This window comes from Eretmochelys imbricata, chromosome 7 (genome assembly GCF_965152235.1).
Source record: "Eretmochelys imbricata isolate rEreImb1 chromosome 7, rEreImb1.hap1, whole genome shotgun sequence".
Classification (NCBI taxonomy): domain Eukaryota; kingdom Metazoa; phylum Chordata; order Testudines; family Cheloniidae; genus Eretmochelys; species Eretmochelys imbricata.
The window spans coordinates 26,058,464-26,083,261 of record NC_135578.1 but is presented as its reverse complement, the minus strand read 5'-3'; the positions used below and the strand labels follow the sequence as shown (position 1 = coordinate 26,083,261).

At 40.8% G+C, this 24,798-nt stretch overlaps 1 protein-coding gene across 1 annotated transcript in view; it reads right to left on the bottom strand.

Moving 5' to 3' along the window:
* Window positions 1-24,798, bottom strand: part of ERC2 (ELKS/RAB6-interacting/CAST family member 2) — a 658,083-nt gene that overhangs the window by 607,350 nt on the left and 25,935 nt on the right. The window contains exon 7 of the mRNA XM_077822546.1: window positions 24,087-24,383. The gene's annotated coding sequence lies outside the window, so the exon portion shown is untranslated. The remainder of the gene's footprint in view (window positions 1-24,086; window positions 24,384-24,798) is intronic.

The following is a 24,798-nucleotide window of genomic DNA, read 5'->3' as shown; positions in this document are numbered from 1 at the left end:
CCCGCCCCCACTACACCCCTTCCATGAAGCCCCGCCCCTGCCCCATCTCTTCCCACCCCCATTCCAAACCCTTCCCCAAAGTCCCCGCCCCAACTCCACCCCCTCCCTGCCAATATACCAATTCCTTCCCCAAATCCCCGCCCTAGTCCTGCCTCTTCCCCTGAGCGCGCCACATTCCCGCTCCTCTCCCACCCACCCCCGAAGCTTGCTAACGTGGCCAGGCAGGAAACACTGGGAGGTAAGTTGAGGAGCGGGGACGTGGGGCACTCGGGGTGGGGGGAGGAGGAGGTGAGCTTGGCTGCTGGTGGGTGCAGAGCACCCACTAATTTTTCCCCACGGGTGCTCCAGCCCCAGAGTGCCCACGGAATCAGTGCCTATGCCCCTGAGCAACATAGTTATGACAACCTAATTTTCTAGTGTAGACCAGACCTAAGGAATAGCAGAATTATCAAGTCTGATCTCCCCTAATTTTTCCTGTAGAACATATTGCATATCTTTATAAATGCCACCCACCCGCATCAAAGGGTGGGGAAAATTGATGGCACCAGTGGTAAAAAAGAGACAGTCCCCAGTAGTAAGGGCATTTGCCAAAGGACTATTGGTAACTCCTCCCAGTGGAATCTCTGTCACCCATTGGCTAGTTGGGGGAAGAGGGTGCTGATTGGCCAGCATTCCCCAACTCCCAGGATTCAGATGAGCGCAGGGGCCACGTGGAGCCTCTTTCGGCTACGTTCCAGCAGCACAGTACAGCATACCTACCAATACTTGGCAATCAAAAATAAACACACTTTACAAAGCAAACTGTCTTCCAAAGAAGGTTGGATGTCTCCGTGCATATTTATTTTGATTTCTTGCTCCTTAACTGAAAGAGCCAAGGATGTTTAATAATAAAATCCTTTATCGAAAATGTTGGTAATTGAATTTAACTAAGTGCTAACAAAAAGCAAAGTTCTAAGAGTTAGGTTAGAAGTCCTTTCCCCTCTCAGTTGCTCAATTCTCACACTTCTGGGCTCTTGTCATGTCATCATTTCACTAATTCTTTAGTCACCAGGGACTTTTAAAAATACAGGTCCTGTCTGCTTTTAACGTAAAAACAAAAAAAAAAAACAAACAGAAATTCACCAAAACAAACAAACACACACAACTTTAAAACTTTCATAGATTTTACAGCCAGAAGGGACCATTGTGATCATCCTGTCTGATCTCCTGTACAGCACAGGCCACAGAACTAAACCAAAATAATTCCTAGAGCATATCTTTTAGAAAAAGATCCAATCTAGATTTAAAATTTGTTAGAGATGGAGAATACATCATGACGCTTGGTAAAGTATTCCAATGATTAATTACTCTCACCATGAAATATATATATAAGTACCTTAATTCCAGTCTGAATTTGTCTAGCTTCAACTTCTACTCATTTGATCATGTTACACCTTTCTCTGCTAGACTGAAGAGCCCATTATTAAATATATGTTCCCCATGTCAGGGCTCAGACTGTAATCAAGTCACCACTCAGCCTTTTCTTTGTTAAACTAAATAGTTTTAGCTCCTTGAGTATATCACTATAAGGTATGTTTTCTAATCCTTTAATCATTCTTGGTGTAGAAATTCATTTCAAGTGTGCCTCTTTGGATCTTCTTGGGCCATGCAGGTCCTTTCAGCAGGCGGCAGGTGACCCTCGGGCAGTGACTGGCAACCTGCGGCCATTCAGGGTAATCCGCTGGTGGGCCGCGAGACTGTTTACATTGACCAGTAAATGCCCGTCTGCCCGCAGCTCCCAGTTAATCGTTCCCAGACAATGGGAGCTGCGGGAAGCAGCAGCCAGCACATCCCTGTGGCTCGCGCCACTTCCCGCAGCTCCCGCTGGCAGGGAACAGCGAACCACGGCCACTGGGAGCTGCAGGCAGCCATGCCTGCAGACAGTCAATGTAAACAAACTGCCTCGCAGCCTGCCAGCAGATTGGCCTATGGGCCGCATATTGCCCACCACTGCCTAGAGATTAAGGAAGCTTACCCCTCACCCTCAAGTAAGAATTCAGAAGATTAATTTCAGTCTTAGTATGTCTTCAGCCTTCCTTTGAGCTAAAACAATAGTTTTTCATTGTTTTAATTCCCCCACCCTATATTGATTTTGATATGTTTACCGAATGCTCCTGCAAATGCTAGGAGGTACTTTTAAATAATTCTATTTCCATCTAGAAGAAACAAATTTCACTTCTCTGAAACTTTCTACACAGAAGTTAGTTCTTCCTAACCCACATTTTCTATGTAGTAGTATTGTCTCCAAGGGAGTTGACTAGGTTGGCAAGTGCTGTACTATTTTAATTTTGACATTTCATTAAATAAAATGCTCAGTTTTTCAGCTGAAAACTAAAACAGAAAAAAAACTGTTACTGCAGCAATCCTGAAGACCCGGTTTTTACTATAAAATCTGAGTTTTCCCTCATCACAATTCAAGTTCCAGATTTAAGATGACATATAACAAAATAGCCATTATTGTAACCCTCCCAATTTTCAAGTTGATGTATTTACCATTACAGACTGAAATTAACCTTAGTTTTTAAAAAATCGTAAATTCTTGGTTTACCCAATTAATTCACATATACAGAATCAAAGCAGTCTTTCAGACACACCTTCCCCACACATAAAAACATTAAGGAAAATATTCATTACAACTTTTGTTTGTAAAAGCAGCCTGAAGCAACCATTAACATGATGGAGCAGATCCTCATTTATGTTAGGGGCAGATTTGTTCTGGTCCACCAGCAAGAAGCTGCCTGAAAGGTACCTTATTCAGCAGCTAGAAGATTTGGACTACAGCCAGCACAATTTAAGACTGCCACCAGGCAGATTTAAATTGTGCCAGAGGGTTGCAAATTTGTAGGGGTGGGATTCAGCCCAAAATAAAAGGAGAGTAAAGGTGGCCACTTTTTGACACACATACCTTCTCAGGTATGCCTCTCCACCACCCAACCTTGTCAGCATATAAAATGGACAGAGGTTATAATGTATGATAGTTACAGAGTCAGATCTTTAGCTGGTTTAAATGAGTTTTGCTCATTGAAGCCAATGCAAGTATGCAAATTTATGCCAGTAGAAGATCTGACCCGTAGTCTTCATCTAGAATGATGGGTGTTTTACTAGAATTTACAGTGTTTGGATGAGACTTTGAACTTCCCCAAAGATGAGAGATTGCGATCTAGAGGGTTTTTTTAAACTTGCTTAAAAATATGTAATTATGGGAGACTGTAGTTACATCCTAGTTAGGGTTGGGTTCAACTTTGCATTTAAGCCAGGATTCATCCTCTTTGTATTGTATGAAAAATACAATTCATCTTCCCCAAATTTACAGCACAATCTCTGAGATTAAAGACTAAACACACGGATAATTTTTAAGTAAGTCTGTAAATTTACGAGTGCTAATCAATTAAAAATGGATCTTTAAAAAGTTCATATTTTACATCATGATTTTTGGGTCTTTCGAGCTTAAAGACTACAGACTAAACAGTTTGACATTTGTACATGGTGATATTTAGGATCTCTCTCTGGGGACAGAATTGTTTTAATTAATATTGGGAAAACATAATTTATCATAACATGAAAAATATGCACAATGGGTATCATACAATGTGGGGATTTTTTGTTAACACCTATTTAACTTCAGTTATTAATTAAAATTTTAAAATAAAGAATGTCTTGATTAAAGATTCAGCAACATTTCCTCTTTCAATTAAGGTGTTAGAGCTTGCAAAAAATATGATTGGAGGAGGTCCACCAGCAAACTTAGGGAAGACCAATCTTCCGATTCCTGATATTTCTAGTTTTTCATGCATTTTAAAAAAGCACTTTTCTAACAATCTTCCAGGCCTTGTTTTTAAGTCGTAAAGAAGAAAAAATGGCACAAGCCCAATTTTTAAAAATTCTTTTGCAGATCATCTTTAAAATCAAGTGGAGTATGGAGGGGGTTCCAGATATATGAAAGAAAGCTACCATTTATGGAAACAGTATGTAACTGCAAATATAATATATATTATAAATCAATGATTCATCATATTAGGCCAGACTTTCAGCAGGAAGGAAAGTGTCCAGTTTACATATTGTTAGAATGCTAGCAGAATGGCCTAAAATGAGAAAGATTAAAAAAAATTAATAGAAAACAAAAATGGATAAGACAAACTGGAAGTATTATGCTTATAGTACAGTTTAAATATTCACACTATTTTGCCCCAGTTGGAGACTATAATTTGCATTTGAGTGTCCAACTTTATTTTAAACAGTCCGGTACGATTCATACATGCAGCATGGTACAACTAATTCAGCATCTCACCAAAACAGAGAGAATGTGTATTAAGTGCATAAAGAGCTGAGAGTCTTGACAAACAAATTAAGACTCTGGTCCTGCAATTGGATTTGTTAGTTCAGACCCCTTCATTATTAGATCCAATTGCAAGATTAAGGCTTAAATCTTATTTATAAATAAAGGCTATTATATTAAGGCTTGATTTTTATATATACCTATTTTCTCATAGGGAATATATTTGTGTATATTCTTCCATTCAGGCCCTTTAGATAAAGGAAGCCCATTAGTAGAAGAAATTAAGTTGTTTATAAATTTGAACATTTTAGGAGGATTTCCTTTAATCACTCATATTAGTTTCTATACTATGTTTTAAGAATATGGATAAGGAAAAAGACCCATACAAAATTTAGGGAGTTAAAGACCCTGGGTATAGCAGCTATTATATTTTAGACTTTGCAGAAATTTGTGATGTAGATAAGGCCATATTTGATTTTTAAAAGTGGAACAGACAGAAGAGCCATTTATATTGTTTCACGCAACAGGCTCATTTAACACAATATCAACTCATTATGGAGGATCACTCTCTATATTTGTTTTCCCTTTGATATCCAATAAGTGATGCATGATTTTCATAAAACACTATTATAATTCATCAGCTCTACAGACTACAAAATGAACTCATACAGATAACCAGTTCAATCAAAAAGTGATAAACATGTCATGATATGAAAATAATTTCTTTCCTTATAAATTAAATTAAGATATGATTGTAAAAGTCATACTTGGACTGCATGATGGAGGTTTCAGTAATCCAAAATAAATTTTATTATTTGCATAATGTAGAAGCTACTGGTAGAATAGTAACCAGAAGGCATGTAAAACATGCCTACAGTACTTCAAATATCTATGATTGTCTATATATACACACAATGATTATAAATTAAATAACTTTTTGAAGCACAAAGTGTCAATTCACTAAGCATACAGTGTGACCTATTTACTAAAGATCAGCTATTTATTTTCATATAAAGAATTCACAGATAGGAGTTGAATGCAATGATAAAACTACCTCAAGATTCCCTAAAATAAATAAATTATATATATCTACAAACACACAAAGTACTCAACCAAATCTATAACTAGTTGAGCAAATTTGTGTACAATTCTATATCCGATTACTAACATTGTTATTAAACAAATGAATATCTAAAACTTGATCCTTTCATCTCATAGGCTCCTAAAGTGCCTTTAAAAATTATGCACTTACACACACACACCAAACAGCCCAGACCTTTATGCATAGGAGTAGTTTCCACTGAATTCTTTAGGACTACTCCTGTTAGTAAAATTATACAACTCAACTATTTGCAGGATAAAACCATATATCAATTTTTCCTTTTAGTAATAAGAACATTATTTTTGTTCAGGAAATAATAGAATAGCATCTGGTTTTAGGTTTCAGAGTGTTAGCCGTGTTAGTCTGTATCAGCAAAAACAATGAGGAGTCCTTGTGGCACCTTAGAGACTAACCAATTTATTTGGGCATAAGCTTTCATGGGCTAAAACCCACTTCATCAGATGCATGGAGTGAAAAATACAGTAAGCAGTATATATTGGGGATTGGCAACCTTTGGCTTGCGGCCCGCCAGGGTAAGCCCCCTGGCAGGCCGGGCAGTTTACCTGCCGCATCCGCAGGTTCGGCCGATCGCAGCTCCCACTGGCCGCGGTTCACCGGCCCAGGCCAATGGGGGCTGTAGGAAGTGGCACGAGCCCAGGGATGTGCTGGCCGCCACTTCCCACAGCCCCCATTGGCCTGGAGCAACGAACCACAGCCAGTGGGAGCTGCAATCGGCCAAACCTGCGGACACGACAGGTAAACAAACCAACCCGGCCAGCCACAGGGCTTACCATGAGGGCCGTGGGCCAAAGGTTGCTGATCCCTGGTGTGTATATACACACACACACACACACACACACACAGAGAGAGCACGTGAAAAGATGGGAGTTGCCTTACCAAGTGGGGGGATCAGTACTAACGAGGCCAATTCAATTAAAAAAATATAAAGTCATAAAATATAAAGCAAAATTATGTGGACGAACCATTTGAGCCAGTAAAGATATGTATGCCTGTGCACGTACTATGACTTGCACCATAACATTTTAGGCTGTGTTTTCATCAAAATTCATAAGGAACCCAATCCTGTGAGATGTGAAGCACCCTTCAGTTCCATTATCTTCAGCATGAGATGAGGGTGCACATCACTTCTCAGGATTGTGCCCAAAATGAACTGGGCTGGACTGCATCCAGGCTTATATTGTAGCCCTCCAAGGAATATGCAGGTGCTGTAGGAAATGTTTTTGGTGATTATGTCCTTTCTCTCTGAGTCAGTACAGAACCAGTTCCCTAAAATACTGTTAGAAGGCACTCTGCTACTAGAGTTGCCATTTATCTGAGGAGACAGAACTGAATTCCCAAACAACTGAGGTTATTAAATATTTCATAGTACTTTTCTGCTGTATTACATCGTCCTTTCCTGCCTTAGTACAAAAGTTGAGCCTAATCTGTTTGAGTATTATCCATGCCAATTCATAAGAAATTGTGAGCCATCATTGTAGACATCTAATATGAACATCTAACATCTGTTTTCAGTGTTATTCTACTTAGCAAAAAGAGTTGTCTGAGCAGATTTACAAATGATTTTTTTTAAAGATTTCTGTATAAAAGCCACAGTACAGCATACCTGCCAATATCTGGCAATCAAAAGTAAATGTGCCTTTCACAGCAAACTGTTTCTTCCAAAGGAGGAGGCCAAAAGAAGCATTTAGGAGCACCTGTATCTTCCTGTAGTAGCAGCAGAAAAAGAACCAAGACTGAATGCAGTTATGCTTTATCATGTTCTACTATTTTGCTAATCCTGCCTCAGTATTCAAAGAATGATGTGACAAGGAAGCTGAATTTCAAAAAAGTAATGTTTCTTTTTGGGAGAGGAGAGATGGGAGAAAATTGTAAAGACATAGTTCATGAGGTCACAGAAAAATTTAGACCCTAGGAAGTCTTTTTTTAGAAAACAGAAGATTCATACAGTGTATAATATACACACAATGAAATACTACGTTGGTCATGTATCTCATGGCAAATTAATTTTTAAATTAATTTTATTGCCTGTGAAAGGTGCTGAGTTAACAGCATTGAAGACTAAAGGAGCAGCAGCAATGCAATCTCCCTCAAAGTTTGACATGAAGGGACCATTTCCAGCAATGAGATAGTACAATCTCCGGGTCAATTCAGTTAATAGCCTCTGGGAATCAGAAGTGTGTTATTGGTTCCATTTGTGAGGTTGGACTGTGTAAACTTCATTTGCAACTGGACTGAGACCATCAATGTATGTTACATAAGCCACTGAGCATTCATCCTATTTTACTAACCTTACATCAGCATCAGCTGCACTGGATCTGAACTACCAGTAGTTACCTGGAGGTAAAATGCTCTGTATCCTATTAATAATACCCTTATTGCATGAGTCGCAGCACTGTACTTCTACTTCTCTCCTTTCCTCTAAAACAAGTCTGTTTCCCTTGCATTCACAGTGATAACCAGACTGGCAACTAATAACCTGTCCTACCAGTTCCCCTTTTCCAGCAACACCTATCCCACCTGCACACAATTATCTGAATGACAATAACACTAGCAGTTTTCACAGGTAAAGCTACCATTTATCTTACTCTCTTGTCAGATCTTTTGCCTCCCTTTATCTTTTCATGCTTACATCCTAAATTTTTATATTTTTTTAATTTTTAATTATTTTAAACTCTAAAGCACAATCTTTCCAGTCATTTTACTTGCTAAAGATACTTATTTCTCCAAACACCAGCCACTAAGTTCTATTGCAGCATTGGGCCATGAGTAGTCAGAGCAGTACCATAAAATGTGCTAGCATGACATGCAAACAGTTTAAAACTTTTAAATATGCAAATAGACATATTAGAAATGGAAAGGCACTTGAAAAAAATGGTAATTTGGTCATTAAAGAAAGAAGACAGGCTGGCCAGAGAGTAGTTGTTCCAAATTCTCACTTAAAATAAGTGCTATACTGTAAAAGTAGGTTTCTTGGAGAATGGTCTGTGTTAGCCCAGAAAATTCATCTGTTCCTTATTTCCAGAACATGACTTCAGAAGTAAGGAATTTCTCTAGGCAACTGAAGGGCAAATCCACCTAGGCATTCAAGGACAGCTTACAACCCTACTGTGGAACCAAGCTCTTATCCTCAGATGTACCTTACCCACTGCCATAAAAAGTCCTACTGGAACCAAAGGCAGGTTATATGCTACGAAAGACTTCTGCCTGGACCCTAAGACGATCAATATTTCTCCACTGTCCAGACTCCCCTGGAAAGAAACTGGGTATCTTTAGATGAAAAAGGACAGGAAATTAAAGCCATTTTCACCAACACAAGGTCCAAAGGATCTCTCATGTGTGGTAGTATGCTGCCATGCAAGTTTATTAGCATAGCGATTCTCTGCCACAAAAAACACTGTCACTGTGGGAAAACCTTTTCAAGAGCAACATCAACAGACATAGATAAATGGGGTTCTATAGATATATTGAATGCATGATAGGAGATGGCTCCAGAGACAAAGACAGGGAGTACCAGCCTCTCTCCAAATTCTGGATACCATGGTTGATGAGGCCTAACTTGCGCTATCAGAATCACCATGATCCTTGCTGGACCAGATTCTTCATGGAAAAAGAAAAGAACCAATTATTACTTTAAGAAGTAGGGATTAGAAATCACAGGCAAATAAACCAAGTAAATTGCTAGACTTCCCTGAAAAGAGCCCAAACTGTTACACTAATTCTAAATATCTTCTGAAGCTCTTACCTCTGTCCTTAACACTGGAATTTATCAAAAGATAAAAAGCACCAGTTGTCTGGTATAAATAATAACACAGAGCATGAGAGTTGAAGCTCAGGAACCAATATTTAGTAGAATGGAGATGGATACCCAAAATTTTTCTGTACAAATGCACATTTGATATCTACGTTTATAGCCTTGCCTAGACCCCAAATATAGCCTACAACCATTCTGAGGCAGAACAGAAAAAAACCCAATTTACTTCACACCTTAGATATGCACAGCGATAGCCTAGCATAAATCCAATCCACTTTACTTCAAAAGGATCATTTTTTAAAGAGTCATTAACACACACACTCAAACAAAAAGTGAACCCAATTAAAGGCAAAAATGTTCTGGAACAATTTTAATTGATTTTTCTGCTGATCTATATTTTCAATTTCTTCTTTTTAGTATCGCCCAGAAGAATCACCATTGCTAGTACAAACTAGAGAGGGACAAAAAAGGGGTGATGCTTTTGCTTTCAATTTTGTAGTCTCAATCACTGGGTTTTAATTTTGCAAGCCTGAAACCAAAGCTACTCTACCCATGGTTTTTGATGTAGTTTCTAAGAATGTGGTGTATTTTACTTTTCCCAAGTTTTCCCTGCTGACCGGTGATTCTCAAAATGAAGTTACCTACTTTAAAGTAACACTTGCCCTGCTTCAAGGACTATGAAGAAAATAAAAGTAAAAAATCATGAAAATCCAGCATTAACATTGCAAACTAAAAGTCAAAGCATCTGGTAAGCCACACTCAGCATTGCCAAATACACAAAACAGCATCCAAAAGACTATCATATATATTGAAAAAATACATTGAGGATACACACTAAAGAACCCCGAAGACTGGAAAAGATATACATAAGAGCACACAGTACATCAGCCTCAACACTACAAAAATGCATGCAAGAATATTACAAAGTTGCACCTGGTATTTTTAAAGTGAAAAAAAATTACTGACTGCCTCTCACAGTCTATGTTAGATCAAAAACACAACATGTTAGGATGGATAGAAGTACTATAAATACTGGGAGAGAAGTTGTCTCTGAAGAAGACATTTACAGGCCCTAGTGGCCTTAGATCTCTTTCTCCTTTTCACCTTGGGGGAATGCTCCTCTGAAATGCTTCCAGCTCCACATGCAGGGCCAGTTAGAAAGGCAGAATTGTAGGATCTAAATAAGTGGATGAGACAGTGGAGTTGGGAGGAAGGATTTAGGTTTATTAGGAACTGAGGAACCTTATGGGAAAGGAGCAACCTATACAGGAAAGATGGGCTCTACCTAAACCAAAATAGAACCAGATTGCTGGCATGTAAAATTAAAAAGATTGTAGAGGAGTTTTTAAATAAAGGGCTGAGGGAAAGCCAACAAGTGCACGAAAGCACACAGTTTGGACAGAAACATCCCTTAGGGAAGGATTTATTAAAGGAGATACTCTATATCAGGGGTCCCCAAACTTGGTTTGCAGCTTGTTCAGGTAAGCCCTAGCAGGCAACGAAACGCTTTGTTTACCTGAGCGTCCGCAGGTACGGCCACTCGCAGCTCCCAGTGGCCACAGTTCACCGTTCCCGGCCACTGGGAGCTGCGAGCAGCCATACCTGCGGATGCTCAGATAAACAAAGCGTCTCGTGACCTGCCAGGCGCTTACCTGAACAAGCTGCGAACCAAGTTTGGGAACCCCTGCTCTATATCCTAATAAAGAAGAGCGGATAGAAGCTGAAAAAGTACAGGTTGGAACTGAAGATAAACAATCTAACAAAAAATAATGCCATCCAATTACATCACATGAAAGCAGACAACTAAATATAGACAAATTTTATAAGGGTTGTCTTCAAATGCTAAAAGTCTAAATACTAAGATGGGTGAACTTGAGTGCCTGGTATTATTAAATAAAGATAGTGATATAACAGGCATCAAAGAAACTTGATGGAACTATAGTAATCAATGGTGGTATATCAGGGTACAAAATACATAGCAATAACAGAGTAGGTTGCACATTTGGGGGAGTAGCACTATCTGTGAAAAAGCAAAAAGAGTCAAACATAGTAACAATCTTTAAATGAAAAATCAAACACTACAATAGAATCTCTATGGACAGAAATTCCATGCTTGAATAATAAGAGTATAACAGAAGGAACATACCACCAATCATCTGATTAGGTGGTGACAGTGATTGTGAAATGCTCAGGGAGATTAGAGAGGCTACAAAAACAGAAAACCCAATAATAAAGAGGGATTTCCCAACTATTCCCATATTGACTGGGTAAATGTCACCTCAGGATGGGATTCAGAGATAAAATTTCTAGACACCACTGTTTCTTGGAGTAGCTAGTCCTGGAACCCACAAGGGGAGAGGCAATTCTTGATTTAGTCCTAAGTGCAGAACACTATTTGGCCCAAGAGCAGAACTACTCAGTAATAGCAATCATAATGTAATTACATTTTACATTCTTTAAGGAGGAGGGGAAATACCAAAGAAATCCACCATAGAAGCATTTAACTTCAAAAAGGGGAACTACACAAAAATGAGGAAGCTATTTAAACAGAAATTAAAAGAACAGTCACAAGAGTGAAATGCCTGCAAGCTGCATGCCGACTACAGTAAACCTGCCTTAGAGACCACCTCTGAAGAGAAACCACCTAACATGAGTGACTGCTTGCAGAGGCCTTGGAACACCACCACTCTCTGGTGTTCAAACCTTTGAAGAGAGACCACCTCTTACAAGCAACCACTTTTGCTAACTCCCATGAGTGGTTGCTCTTGGCAGCTTTTACTGTATTTGAAAACATAAATAGAGGTTCAAACTAAATATGTATACTCCTCACCCAAAAAAAACCAGAACAGTAAGGGGACTAAAAAATGTCACCAATACTAAACCACAGAGTGGTCAGAAGCAAAAAAGCATCCTTTAAAAATTGGAAGTCCAATCCTACCAAAGAAGACAGACAGGAGTAAATTCTGGCAAGTAAAATGTAAAAATATAATTAGGCAGGCCAAAAAATAATTTGAAGAACAACTAGCAAAAGACAAAAAAATCAACGGCAAAAAAGAAAAAGTGAAGTACATCAAAAGCAGAAAGCCTGCCAAACAAACAATCAGTGGAGCAACTGGATGATCAAGGTGCTAAACGAGCACTCAAAGAAGACAGAACCATTGCAGAGAAGTTAAACAAATTCTTTGCATTGGTCTTCACTGCAGAGAATGTGAGGGAAATTCTCACATCTAAACCATTCTTTTTAGGTGACAAATCTGAGGAACTGTCCCAGATTGAGGTGTCCATAGATGAGGTTGTGGAACAAATTGATAAATTAAACAGTAATAAGTCACCAGGACCAGATGGTATTCACCCAAGAATTCTGTAGGAACTCAAATATGAAATTGCAGAACTACTAGTTGCGGTATGTAACCTATCAGTTAAATCAGCCTCTGTACCAGATGACTGGAGGATAACTAATGTAATGCTGATATTTTTAAAAGGCTCCAGAAGTGATCCTGACAATTACAGCCTAACATCAGTATCAGGCAAGTTGGTTGAACCTATAGTAATGAACAGAATTATCATATATATATAAAAACAATATGTTGGGGGAAGAGTCAACACTGCTTTTAAATCTATTAGAATTCTTGGAGGGAGTCAACAAGCATGTGGACAATGGTAATCCAATCAATATGGTTTACTTGGTCTTTCAGAAAGCCTTTGACAAGGTCCCTCACCAAAGGCTTTTAAGCAAACCAAGCAATCATGGGATAAGAGGGAAGATCCTCTTGTGGATTAGTGACTGGTTAAAAGACAGGAAATGAAGGGTAGGAATAAATGGTCAGTTTTCAGAATGGAGACAGTAAATAGCATGGTCCCCCAAAGATCTGTACTGGGATCTGTGCTGTTCAACATAGATTCATAGATATTAAGGTCAGAAGGGACCATTATGATCATCTAGTCCGACCTCCTACACAACGCAGGCCACAGAATCTCACCCACCCACTCCTACGAAAAACCTCTCACTTATGTCTGAGCTATTGAAGTCCTCAAATCGTGGCTTAAAGCCTTCAAGGAGCAGAGAATCCTCCAGCAAGTGACCCGTGCCCCATGCTACAGAGGAAGGCGAAAAACCTCCGGAGCCTCTTCCAATCTGCCCTGGAGGAAAATTCCTTCCCAACCCCAGATATGGCGATCAGCTAAACCCTGAGCATATGGGCAAGATTCACCAGCCAGATACCCAGGAAAGAATTTTCTGTAGTAACTCAGATCCCATCCCAATCACAGGCCATATTCATAAATGATCAAGAAAAGGGTCAACTGTACAAAATAACTCAAGATAGTGAAGTCCAAAGCTGGCTGTGAAGAGTTACAAGAGGATCTCACTAAACTGGGTGATTGGGTAACAAAACAGCAGATGAAATTCAATGTTGCTAAGTGCAAAGTAATGCACACTGGAAAACATAATTCCAACTATATATACAAAATGGTGGGGTCTAAATTTGCTCAAGAAAGAGATGTTAGAGTCATTGTGGATAGTTCTCTGAACTTGTCTGCTCAACGTGCAGCAGCAGTCAAAAAAGCCAACCATTAGGAAAAGGGACAGATAATAAGCCAGTAAAATGCATAATGCATGCAGTTCTGGTCATCCCATCTCAAAAACGGTATTAGAATTAGAAAAGGTACAGAGAAGGGCAAAAAGTTATTAGTGGCATGGAACAGTTTCCGTGTGAGGAGAGATTAAAAAGACTGGGACTGCTCATCTTAGAACAGAGACGAATAAGGAGGGATAGGATAGACATCTATAAAATCATGAACAGTATGGAGAAAGTGAATAAGGAATTATTATTTACCTCTTCACATAACACAAGAACCAGGGGGTCATTGTAACCCAGTGAAACTAACAGGCAGCAGGTTTAAAACAAACATAAGGAAGTACTTCACACAACACACAGTCAACTTTTGGAACTCGTTGCCAAAGGATGTTGTGAAGGCCAAAAGTATAACTGGGTTCAAAAAAGAATTAGATAAATTCATAGAGGATAAGTCCATCAATGGCTATTAGCCAAGATGGTCAGGGCAACCTGTGCCCTGGGTGTCAACAAACCACTGATTGCCAGAAACTGGGACTGGACAACAGGGAATGGATGATTCAATAATTGTCCTGTTCTGTTAATTCCCTCTGAAACATCTGGCACTGGCCACTGTCAGAAGACAAGATACTGGGCTAGATGGATCATTGATCTTACCCCATGTGGCCATTCTTATGTTATGGGAACAGTAGAATAGTTTAGGTGGGCAAAGCCTTTTCTCCCACATAGGGCAGTTGAAGAACTACTGAGAGAAGGTCTCCAAACACACAAATGTTGGAGGTGTCCCTCTAAACCCTTCTACTTCCATAGGGCAGTGAGAAGACCTAGAGAGAGTCAATTTCCTATACCAGCATAGGGGAATCAGGGAATTGGGCCTCCACATCAACATCCTAGCAGCACGGACTTGCTTCCAGCACCAACTGGGCAGCCAGTGGAGCTAGAGTGAGTCTCTTCCCACCCCCAGACCGTAAAACAGTGAAAGGATCTGGGAGACTGTCTGCCTCACTGCTACCACATAAGGCAATAAGAGGACCTCCAGAGAGTCTCCTCTCCCCTCCAGGGAAGTAAGGGAAGGGGAAGTCTCTCCTCTCCCCCAGGAGGCACTTCAGGGGACCTATGCCAGAACGTATGTTTTTCCTCACTCATCCATGGGGCACTGAGGGGAGGTGGGGCAAGTCCTTCCCTTACTACCACAGCAGTGAGAGGAGCCTGGGAAGGAGTTTTCCCCTCTGCCAGAGCAACGAGAAGCACTAGTGGAGAGAGGTGTCTCACTAACACACTCCACTGAAGAGGGGAATCTCTTTTCCTCTTCCCAGGGAGACGACAGTGAGGGGAGCAGTGGTGAGCCTTTCGTCCACCCCGCTCCTTAGCAGAGGAGGAGATGGGGGGCACTCTTTCCTCTCCTGCTCGGGGGCAGCTAAGGGAGATGGGAAGCCACCTCTCCCGTTCATGGTGCGGTGTCTCTCCTCTTTCCCCCAGCGGGCAGGAAAGGGAGCCGAACTGAGCCCATTTCCTCCCTAGCTATCCGGGAACCAGCGGGCGGCGCTGTGAGGCGGAGGGACACTCGCCCTTGGAGCGGTGAGGGAGGGGAGGCCGGTGGGAGCTTCTTGCCTCCATAGAAGCAGGAGGAAATTTCCCGCTCCTCCCGTGCAACGCGAGGAGCTGCAGACTTCTCACTCCTGGAGCAGGCTCGGGGGAGAAAAAGCACCTCCCCGGCCTCTGGGGTCCGTTCACACACGTGCCATGCAAGGGGGGTGGTGGAAGCTGCAAGAGTCCTGGGGGCTGGTGGGGCGCTTCACCCGGGCACGCGAGGGGAGCCTGGGGGCCTCGGTGCACTGAGGGTTGAAAGGGAGCCTAGGGTTACGGTGGGTGTCTCTCCCTCATCGCCCCGGGCGGTGGCGGGGGGGCGGAGAGTGGCTCAGGAAGGCATTAGAGGAGTTGTCTATGTCCCTGTGATGGCAGGGCGGGGGAGCTGGCGCGTAGCACGTCCTCCCTTCCCGCGGGGTGGCATGGAAAGGGGGCGGAGGCAGGTGCTGAGTCTCTCTTTCTACACCCCGCGCGCCCTAGGGAAATGAAGGAGCACCGCAGAAGCCACTTAGGGGGAGAACGCTGCCCGCCTGTGGGGGGAAAAGGAGGCTACAGAAGGCTTCCTCCCCCTTTCGGTGGAGCAGTGGGAAAGGGGCACTGAACGGGGAGAGGGGGGGACGGGGACCGGGCCCGCAACTGATTGGAAAAATAACAAATGGTTAAGTGATACCCTTGATTTAAAAAGCCAGAGCAGGAAACTATCCCTGACAAGTGAGATTTGCCCTCCTCTTGGCTACACGTAGTGGCCGTGCTCATTGCAACGAGCCAGTTTCTGCCAGTGCAAGTGGCCTGTTGGATTGTCCATCAAAAGGGAAATATCAGTTCGCCGCTAAGGGAGTAGATTCCCTTCCATCCATCACAAGCCTTAGCAGGTAGCCGCCTAAAAATCAATCACACACTAATAAAACAGACACCACCCTTCTCCCCCTCGCATTACTCCAGCTCTTTAAGAAAAAAAATTGTTTGTATGTATGATAAATCTATTCCTGGGCTTTATCATCTGCATCATAATCTTGGGCCACCTAAAATGATCCTTAAACCCACACAGCATTGTAAACGTGCAACCCCACTAAGTATTCATTCATTATATAACTGCAAAATAATATCCTGTTAGTCTGACTCTGATTTCCCTTTCCCAGCCACAAAAAGAAAAAATAAATCAGGTTTTTCTCTGACACTGTTTGTCTTTAAAAAGAAAACACCAAGCTTTACAAATTATATGAGCTACAAAGCTAGGAATTTAAAATTCTCATCAAGTCCATGCTAGACTTTAATACAGTAATAATAATATTTGTAAACTGTTCACAAAAATGACAATTATATGGCTGATTTTAGGAGAAATTGCAAGAAAGGTATATAGATGATTCTGTAGGGAGAGGCACTCATTGCTACTAGAATAAGATGTGCACTTGGTCACATTTATTGCAATATATTAAAGGGATGGGGAAAAAAACCTTTTTTGCCATTTTTTTCTTAATTTTCAGCCACTACATAATTTTAGATAGCAATATATAACAATTTTGTTAATCAAAATTAATACACACATCTATTATGGCCATATTCTTGCTTAAGCTTCTCACCTTTCAAATCATTGCATCTGTCTTTCCTCCTCACATGGATTTTACAACATCAAGTCTAGCTGACAGCTGATTACACTGAGGAAAGAGGCAGCGTGGAGAGCTGGAACAGGCGAACATTTAAGAGGCAAGGGAGAGAGGGAGTCTGCTGCAGTCAGGAAAGGTTTGTGTATTTCTATCCCTCGTCTTTCTGTCCCTCAGCGAGTCTCTCTCAGTAAACTGCGAGCCTGGCTCTTTGGTTTGCTAGTCCCTGACTCAACATTCCCAGCATTCCCGAGGAGCTGGGTTTTCATTAGGGCTGAGCAACCTGCCACAAGGGGCAGCAGCAAACTCCTTAATAACAGAGCAAAAAGAGCTCTAGCAGCAGAACCACGGGCACTGCAAGCCCATGGATTCCCACCCAAGTATTTGTCTCTGTCCACTCATTGCAGACCCAGGGGTTCCACTCTCCCCACCTAATATGTGTGGGTCTGAAAGGAAGTAGGGCTGATGGTTATAAGACAGCCCAAAATTAAATAGTCGGCATGCAGAGCCAGTTGTGATTAAACTATTCTCTTGCCTCTATTCAAAAGGCCAACATTTTCAAAGCCACATGCCTACATTAGGTATATATATATATATATATATATATATATATATATATATAGGCCAAATTAAGGCTATGGGGGGGGACGGACAAATAGGAAATGAGTTATTGCAACTGCCAAATTAAAAGTTCAAGTATACAGAGTCCAATTTATTTCACAAGAAATGTATTATGTTGCAAAATGCATTAAGAAACTGATACTTTTATTTATTAATTTATTTTGTAAAGAGGTGAACCAGGAAAATGTCCCTTAAAAAACAAACAAACATTCTGTTTCCTAGCTCTAATCACTGACTTTTCATGTTGGGGAATGTACTTTTTCCTTTCTGCTTCTCCCCCCCTTTGCTCACTATCATATTTTTTGTGGTCAAAATTATCATTTGTATCATTGTATTATGACAGATTTACCTCAGACTACAGCTTCAAGACTTCTCCTCCACTCCAGGAATTTCACAAATAAATCAGGTTTCAGAATAACAGCCATGTTAGTCTGTATTCGCAAAAAGAAAAGGAGTACTTGTGGCACCTTAGAGACTAACCAATTTATCTGAGCATAAGCTTTCGTGAGCTACAGCTCACTTCATCAGATGCATACTGTGGAAAGTGTAGAAGATCTTTTTATATACACACAAAGCATGAAAAAATACCTCCTCCCACCCCACTCTCCTGCTGGTAACAGCTTATCTAAAGTGATCACTCTCCTTACAACGTGTATCATATCATTCTACACTTTCCACAGTATGCATCTGATGAAGTGAGCTGTAGCTCACAAAAGCTTATGCTCAGATAAATTGGTTAGTTTCTAAGGTGCCACAAGTACTCCTTTTCTTTTTACAAATAAATCACTGTCTGCCTCTTTTTAACCATGTTGCTATAGGGTAATGGCTTCACGGAGCACTTCAGATCTGTGTTTTACTTATTCCTGGCTCACCCATATATATAGACACTGTTGAACAGCCTTGATTGGAACAGATTTTGTGGCATTTCTATAATAAAATATTATGCCCAATGAAGTTGATTTCAGCCAGTCAGATTGCAGACTGATTTAATCCCTCAGTGGTATGACATTTGCATTATCCAAAGCCAGCTGAAATCATTTTCTGTCATGAATATTCATTCAGAGATGTTACTATTCAAGACAATACTGGAATCCAAACAAACAGGACAGAGTGCATAAAAAAAGTGTGTCTTCCTTTAGAAAATATGACCCTCCTTGATAGGGTGACCAGACAGCAAATGTGAAAAATCAAGACAGGGGTGGGAGATAATAGGAGCCTATATAAGAAAAAGACCCAAAAATCTGGACTGTCCCTGTAAAATGAGGACATCTGGTCACCCTACTCCTTGATGCTTCTAGGTCTTTTAGGTAAAAATACAATATGGGACTGAAATCCCCCTTTTTTTTCCCCCCTGGGCTCAGGACATAACTAGAATAGAGACAGCAAACATTATCACAATCTGATCAAGTCCAAATTTTACTCTTCAAAGGCTGCGTATCTACATGAACAGATCTTTGCTGTAAGTAGTTACCAAAAGTATGACTTGGTATAGAATAATGAATGTTCACATGGTCAAAAAAGCAACTAGGAAGTGATTCTCCTTTCTAGATTTGAGGATCTATCAAGCCTGTTATCCATGAGGATATACTGACACCGGAAAATATGATTCACCTTCCTGAGTGGCATTTTATAGTAACTTTGCCTTATTTTCAAAAGTTAAATCCTATCCTGTCTACACTAGGGAAATTTCACAAACAATTTTTACTATTGTTAACAGCAGTTTTGCTCCACCATATTAACAGTGGTAGTTTTATTTTAGACTTTAGATTTGTCACCAACTGCTGACAGCATTTTAAGCACTGTGGCCATGATATATCCCTGAGCCAGTGTAGGAAAAAAGCAGCTTCTGCTCTCTGATCAGCAGGGTTGTCAACGGCCAATTTGGCAACCACGAATTAGACAGTCATCTAACCCAGCTCGGAGCAGAACTAATCGTAGCCAACAACCCATCTGCACTAGGGTTCCCAATGCTGCTAACACCAAAGGGCAAAATGTCCCTAGTATAGATAGGGCTATTTGGTAGAAAACTTCTGGAGACACACACCCTTCCCATACCCCCACCTCCTCATATATTGTCAACTACAAGCGGGGGAGGGCGGTGTGTGGAGAGACATTGTTAGAGGGGAAATATGTAGAATTATTCAAGCAAAGAGAGCTGCCAGGATTCTGCAGATAGCCTGCATGGGTTGTTAGTAGAGACAACATGGGCCCAAACCAAAACAGCAAATCCAAACCTTCCCAATCATTCAGTAAATTCTGACATGAATCTGAGCTTCTTAAATCAGGCCAATTTCTAGTTATTACTCTTTGGTGTTGAGATGTTAATATTAAGTATGAAGGGGAGAAAGCCTGACCAGATGAGTGATCAGCAACTACTTTTTCATATGGAGAAGTTCCTGGTATATGACCAGTGAACAAGACTGTTTAGCCAGCTCTTTGAGGGAAGCAGTCAGAATTGCTTTTTATGTTATATTGTTTAAACATAGCATAGCCCCTTTGCAGCCAGAGCAGCTAGTCAAAGTTCAGGGACCTGAGAATGTTCCATTAGAAGCAGAAATTGATGGAGTCTGGTATTTTCTTTGATGCAATGTTGTTTATATATAAGGAACATACAAAGTCCTGAACTTCTCTGAACACAGGAATACTTCTCTGAACACAGGAAGAACCAAAACAAGAGGAGTAGTTTCTTAGCTTACAGCCCAACCCTCTTTAGTCAACAGACCCAATTGCTCTCACTCTAGGTTTTTCCAGGGTCTCCCTGTGCTCTCTGGCTACTGCTTGGCTATCTTGCTCTTTTGCCTCTCCCTCTTCAAACTCTTGGGGGAGTTCACAACACATCGTGACAGTTATTTTAATTAAAGGGTACATTCACACTCACTCTCAAAGAGGTTTAAACTCAAACCTATAATAAAGTTTCATCCAGCTCATATAAATATATTTATTAACATATCCACATACAATGTAATATGCAATGTCATGATATTTTTATTTTACATAATTTTGATTTTAATATATTTTATACAATTTTAGGCATGCTCTGGCATATTTTCTGGTTGGTTTATAAATTACTTTTTCCTGAAGCCCTTTCTGTGTTGAAAATGTAGCAATACCTTATAGCTACAATTCTTCGTTTACATACCATGTATCAGAGGTTTTCAAACGGTGCGGCACACCCCAATAGGGGGGCATGGAGGAATGTTCAGGGAGGCCAGCAGTAACACCAGGCGGCTTGTGCCAGCCCTCACTGTGAGTGTGGGCAGGGAGCCCCACCTCCACCCCAACTCACCTCAGCAGGCCACTCAGCCTGTGGGTCAGTATCAACATCCACCGTGGCCATGCCGATTTCCATTCCTGACAACCTCCGTGTCCAGCACTGGCTCTGCCCCCAGATACCATCACGTGCATCTTCCCCCACCCTGAAAACCAGAGAGGGGAGGAGCAGGTATTGGCCCTGCTCTTGTCATGCAGTATCACTGCAAGGCAGAAGCAGCCCACTGCTGAGGAATCCTTGGCTGTGCCATTGGTAAGTATCTATGTATTTGACACTTACAGGTATAGGTAATTTAATTAAAGTTGTGTGAAGGTCTCTGTTAGGTTTATAAGTAGACTATCAAGCATCCTTTTGCATGTGTCTACTTTTGTCTGGGCTAGGGGTGTACAACCAAAAACACAAAATGGGAGACGGGGGGGCCTCAGCTCAAAAAGTTTGCAAACCACTGATGTATTGGAACCTCTGAAGGTCCAATTGAAATCAATGGTAAAACTCCTGTTGACTTAAATGGGAGCAAGCTTAGGCCCCAAAAATAAAATACACATAAGAAAAAAGATAAGAAAATCCAGTTTTATATTTTTCTTCCCCATCTCTGTTGCAACTCTGGTTTTAGGACTACGTACCAACTAAAACATGTAAGGGTTGTTTGATGGTATTTTTCTGTTCCGTTTTTTTTATTATTTTAAAAAATTCAAAACAAACATTATAAAAAGTATAATTTTTTGCTTTTCTTCATCTGCAACACGTTCTTTTATTCTCACCAGCTCAATCTCCTTTGCCCTTATCTCTGCCAACAACACTTCAGTAGCAGCTGGCCCCTTTTCATATACTAGATTATATAAAAATAGTGAAGACAGGAGCTGTTTAGCAGACCTGTTTTTAAATAGGAATTCAAGTGTGAACAGAACATTGTCACTGCTGCTGCATAATTGAAAGCAGCAACAATAGGTGCATGCTTTAAAAATAAGAGAAAAAACTGCATTAAAAATTTTATTCCCATGAACCGTGTCCCTGCCACTTTCATCTGTGCCTCCCTAGTGGCTGAGCTGCTTTCAGTTTTCACCATCTACTACAGAAGTTAAATCAGGAGCATTAAATAGCAGCCCATTGTACTTTTTAAAATACAAATTCAAAGTTGAAAATGGCTTGGAAAAGAAAAGTAATGCTTCCATTATATAAATGTGTAGTGCACAAAAGTTTTTGGTCACAAAGAACAGAGCCAAATTAGAAATAATGCAGCAAAAGGCATGGAGATGATTAGAGACACACAGTAGGCTTCCAAAAGAGACAAAAATATAAAAAGCTAGGGCAGGACTGAGAAGTGTATTTTATTTGACAAGGAGCAAAGTAAAAGGATACAAGTACAGAAGCTGGTACTAGTACAGTATACACTACACTAGTACAATGAAGGACAACCAGTGCTCCTATTTATCCTATCCCATAATTTAAAAATAACAAACAAAAATATCAAGGTGACGCACTTGATAAGTTCAATTTAAGTGATGCTGATAATTAATCTGTGGAACTCACTGTCACAAGGTATTATTGAGGCAAAGACCTTCATGAATATTCTGAGGAATACACATTTTTATTGAAAAAATAGAGTCTGCAATTACATTAGTTAGGAAAGAAGTTATGATTCATAATATCAGCTGATTTCCAGCTATAATAAAGAAGGAATTTTGCCTTCATGGTACAGTACTGCACAATTGGTTAGGTGTGAAGAGGGAAAGAGAAGGAGAATGTATGTGTGCGACCACATGTGTGTTTACCCATCTTTTCATCAGATATAGGCCACTATTGGAGGCAGGATACTAGATGGAACTAGATGGACCATTAATGTGGTATAGTCTGCCAGTGTTTAAAAATTTTTAGAAACAAATATTGTTTTTTATTGATTAAACAGGAAGAATGCACAATGAAGTAAAAACAAAAACTATGTAAAATGTGCATACAGATAACAAACTTGGATTATACTCTTAAAAAGAAAAAATGACCAGAGGCGTTCTTCCCATTGCATAAAGCCTACTTTGTGCCATTTATGACAGACCATGCATCCTGTTAATAATGCATTTTATTTACTTTTAAATGTACGAAAGAGACCATATTAGAGGGAGAGGAGAATTACTGTCACATAAGTATACTCATACTCCTGGAATTAAAAGTAGAAGAAGAGCAACACAACTTTAACTGGAGGTGTACAAAACAGATTTGTATATCTAACTAAAATTATTTACCAGGAGGTGGTGACCAGATATTCATTAAGAGCCTGATCCAAAGCCCAGTTAAATTCCTGGGAGTTTTTCCCTTAATTTAAATGGATTTTGACTCATGTTTTAGTGGCCTAATCTTGAAGAAGTGCTGACTGCTGCAATTCTGTGGAATGAGACAAAATGCTTCGGTGGCTCTGAAGAGTTAAAGAGATAGGAGGGGGGGGGAAAGCCAGAATAGTGAGACCAGTGTAGCCAGTAGTAATCATATAGAATCACATGTGGACTGGAAATGCTATGTACTATATTTTGATGAAAATAAGGCTCATTTAAAAGACTTTAAGTATGAACTGTGGCTTTGGTTTGCCGGATAAAGGAGCTCTTCTGCTTCCCCTTAATCAATACAGAAGCCTAGAAATGGTAGTTAACTCTGATTGTTGGAGACTATTTCTTTACCCTATACACAACAGATACTTCACACTTTGCTATCCTTAGGCAAGAGCTAATCCAGTGCTGTCACCTTGGTTTCCAAAATTATTAGCTTTTTTTTTTTAAAGAACAGCCAGCGTGGCACTTAGGGACCACTTTAGCTCATGTTTAAAGAGTATGAGGAAAAGATGTTACTCAGGATGTATGTGAAAAGGAGTTATTGTGGAATTCACTGCAAAATGTATTGTAGAATTCACTTCCTTGTTTTTGTGCTTTTATTGATAACTGCATAATCAAATGGGTTTATTTTGCACCACATCTTACTTAAATTAGAAATAAAACTACTCTAGCATGTGCTCCTGGTTTTACTGTGAACAGCAAAACCATTTCATAGTGAAAATAGTCAGTTGTAGAGCTCTCTTGAGTACCATGTCCAAAAATGTGGATACTAATATTCCATATGTAACCCTTCTGCCCATCAGAGTTGGCAGCAACAAGGGCTGGGTTCAGTATCTAGGGGTTCCGTTCCAACAACACAATAACATGATGCAAAACCAGATCGAGCCCCCACCCAGTGACCTGGGACAAATATATATCACCCCACCTGGGCACCTCTGCTCCGCCAGCTGCTCTGCTCCACCAACTGTCCCGTGAGCCACTCCAGCCGTCCCGCAAACTGCTCTGCTCCACCAGCCGCTCCGTTCCACCAGCTGTCCCGCGAGCCACTCCAGCCATCCCGCAATATATCTTCAGGCCCCCCCACTACTTAACACAGCACTCAGTGACTTCAGCTCTTAGTAATTTTAGCTCTTTAGTGATTTCAGCTTGTAGTAGGGGAGCCTCAGTGCTGGTACACCATTGGCCCAAAGTGAATTCAGCTCAGCAGCCTGTAACAAGACTCCTAATGGAACCAAAATTAGCTCTGATATTCCACAGCGGAAAGAGGAGACGGTGCAATTGGTGTTTCAGACCCTCACCTGGGGCCCATACCACCGGGTATTAATGCTTATCCCCAGACTCTCTCCATTCACTAGGTTTTGGAACCCATGACCCTGGCCTAGCAAGTGCTGCTTAGTTGATGGCGAGTCCCTCCATCATAACAAAAGGCCAAGTACAGTTCCACTGTCCTTGATTCACATAATCAGGATAATAACAGTCCTGCCCTTTCTGCCCCAATAACAGAGAAACTGGGGCTCCTACAGCAGCCAAAGTGACCACCTAGGCCGGGTGGGTGTGCCTGTGCAAATGAGATCAGCCCCTGAAGTTCTTTTCCACAACTCACCACCAGATGTCAAGGCAGAGCTCATCCTGACTCT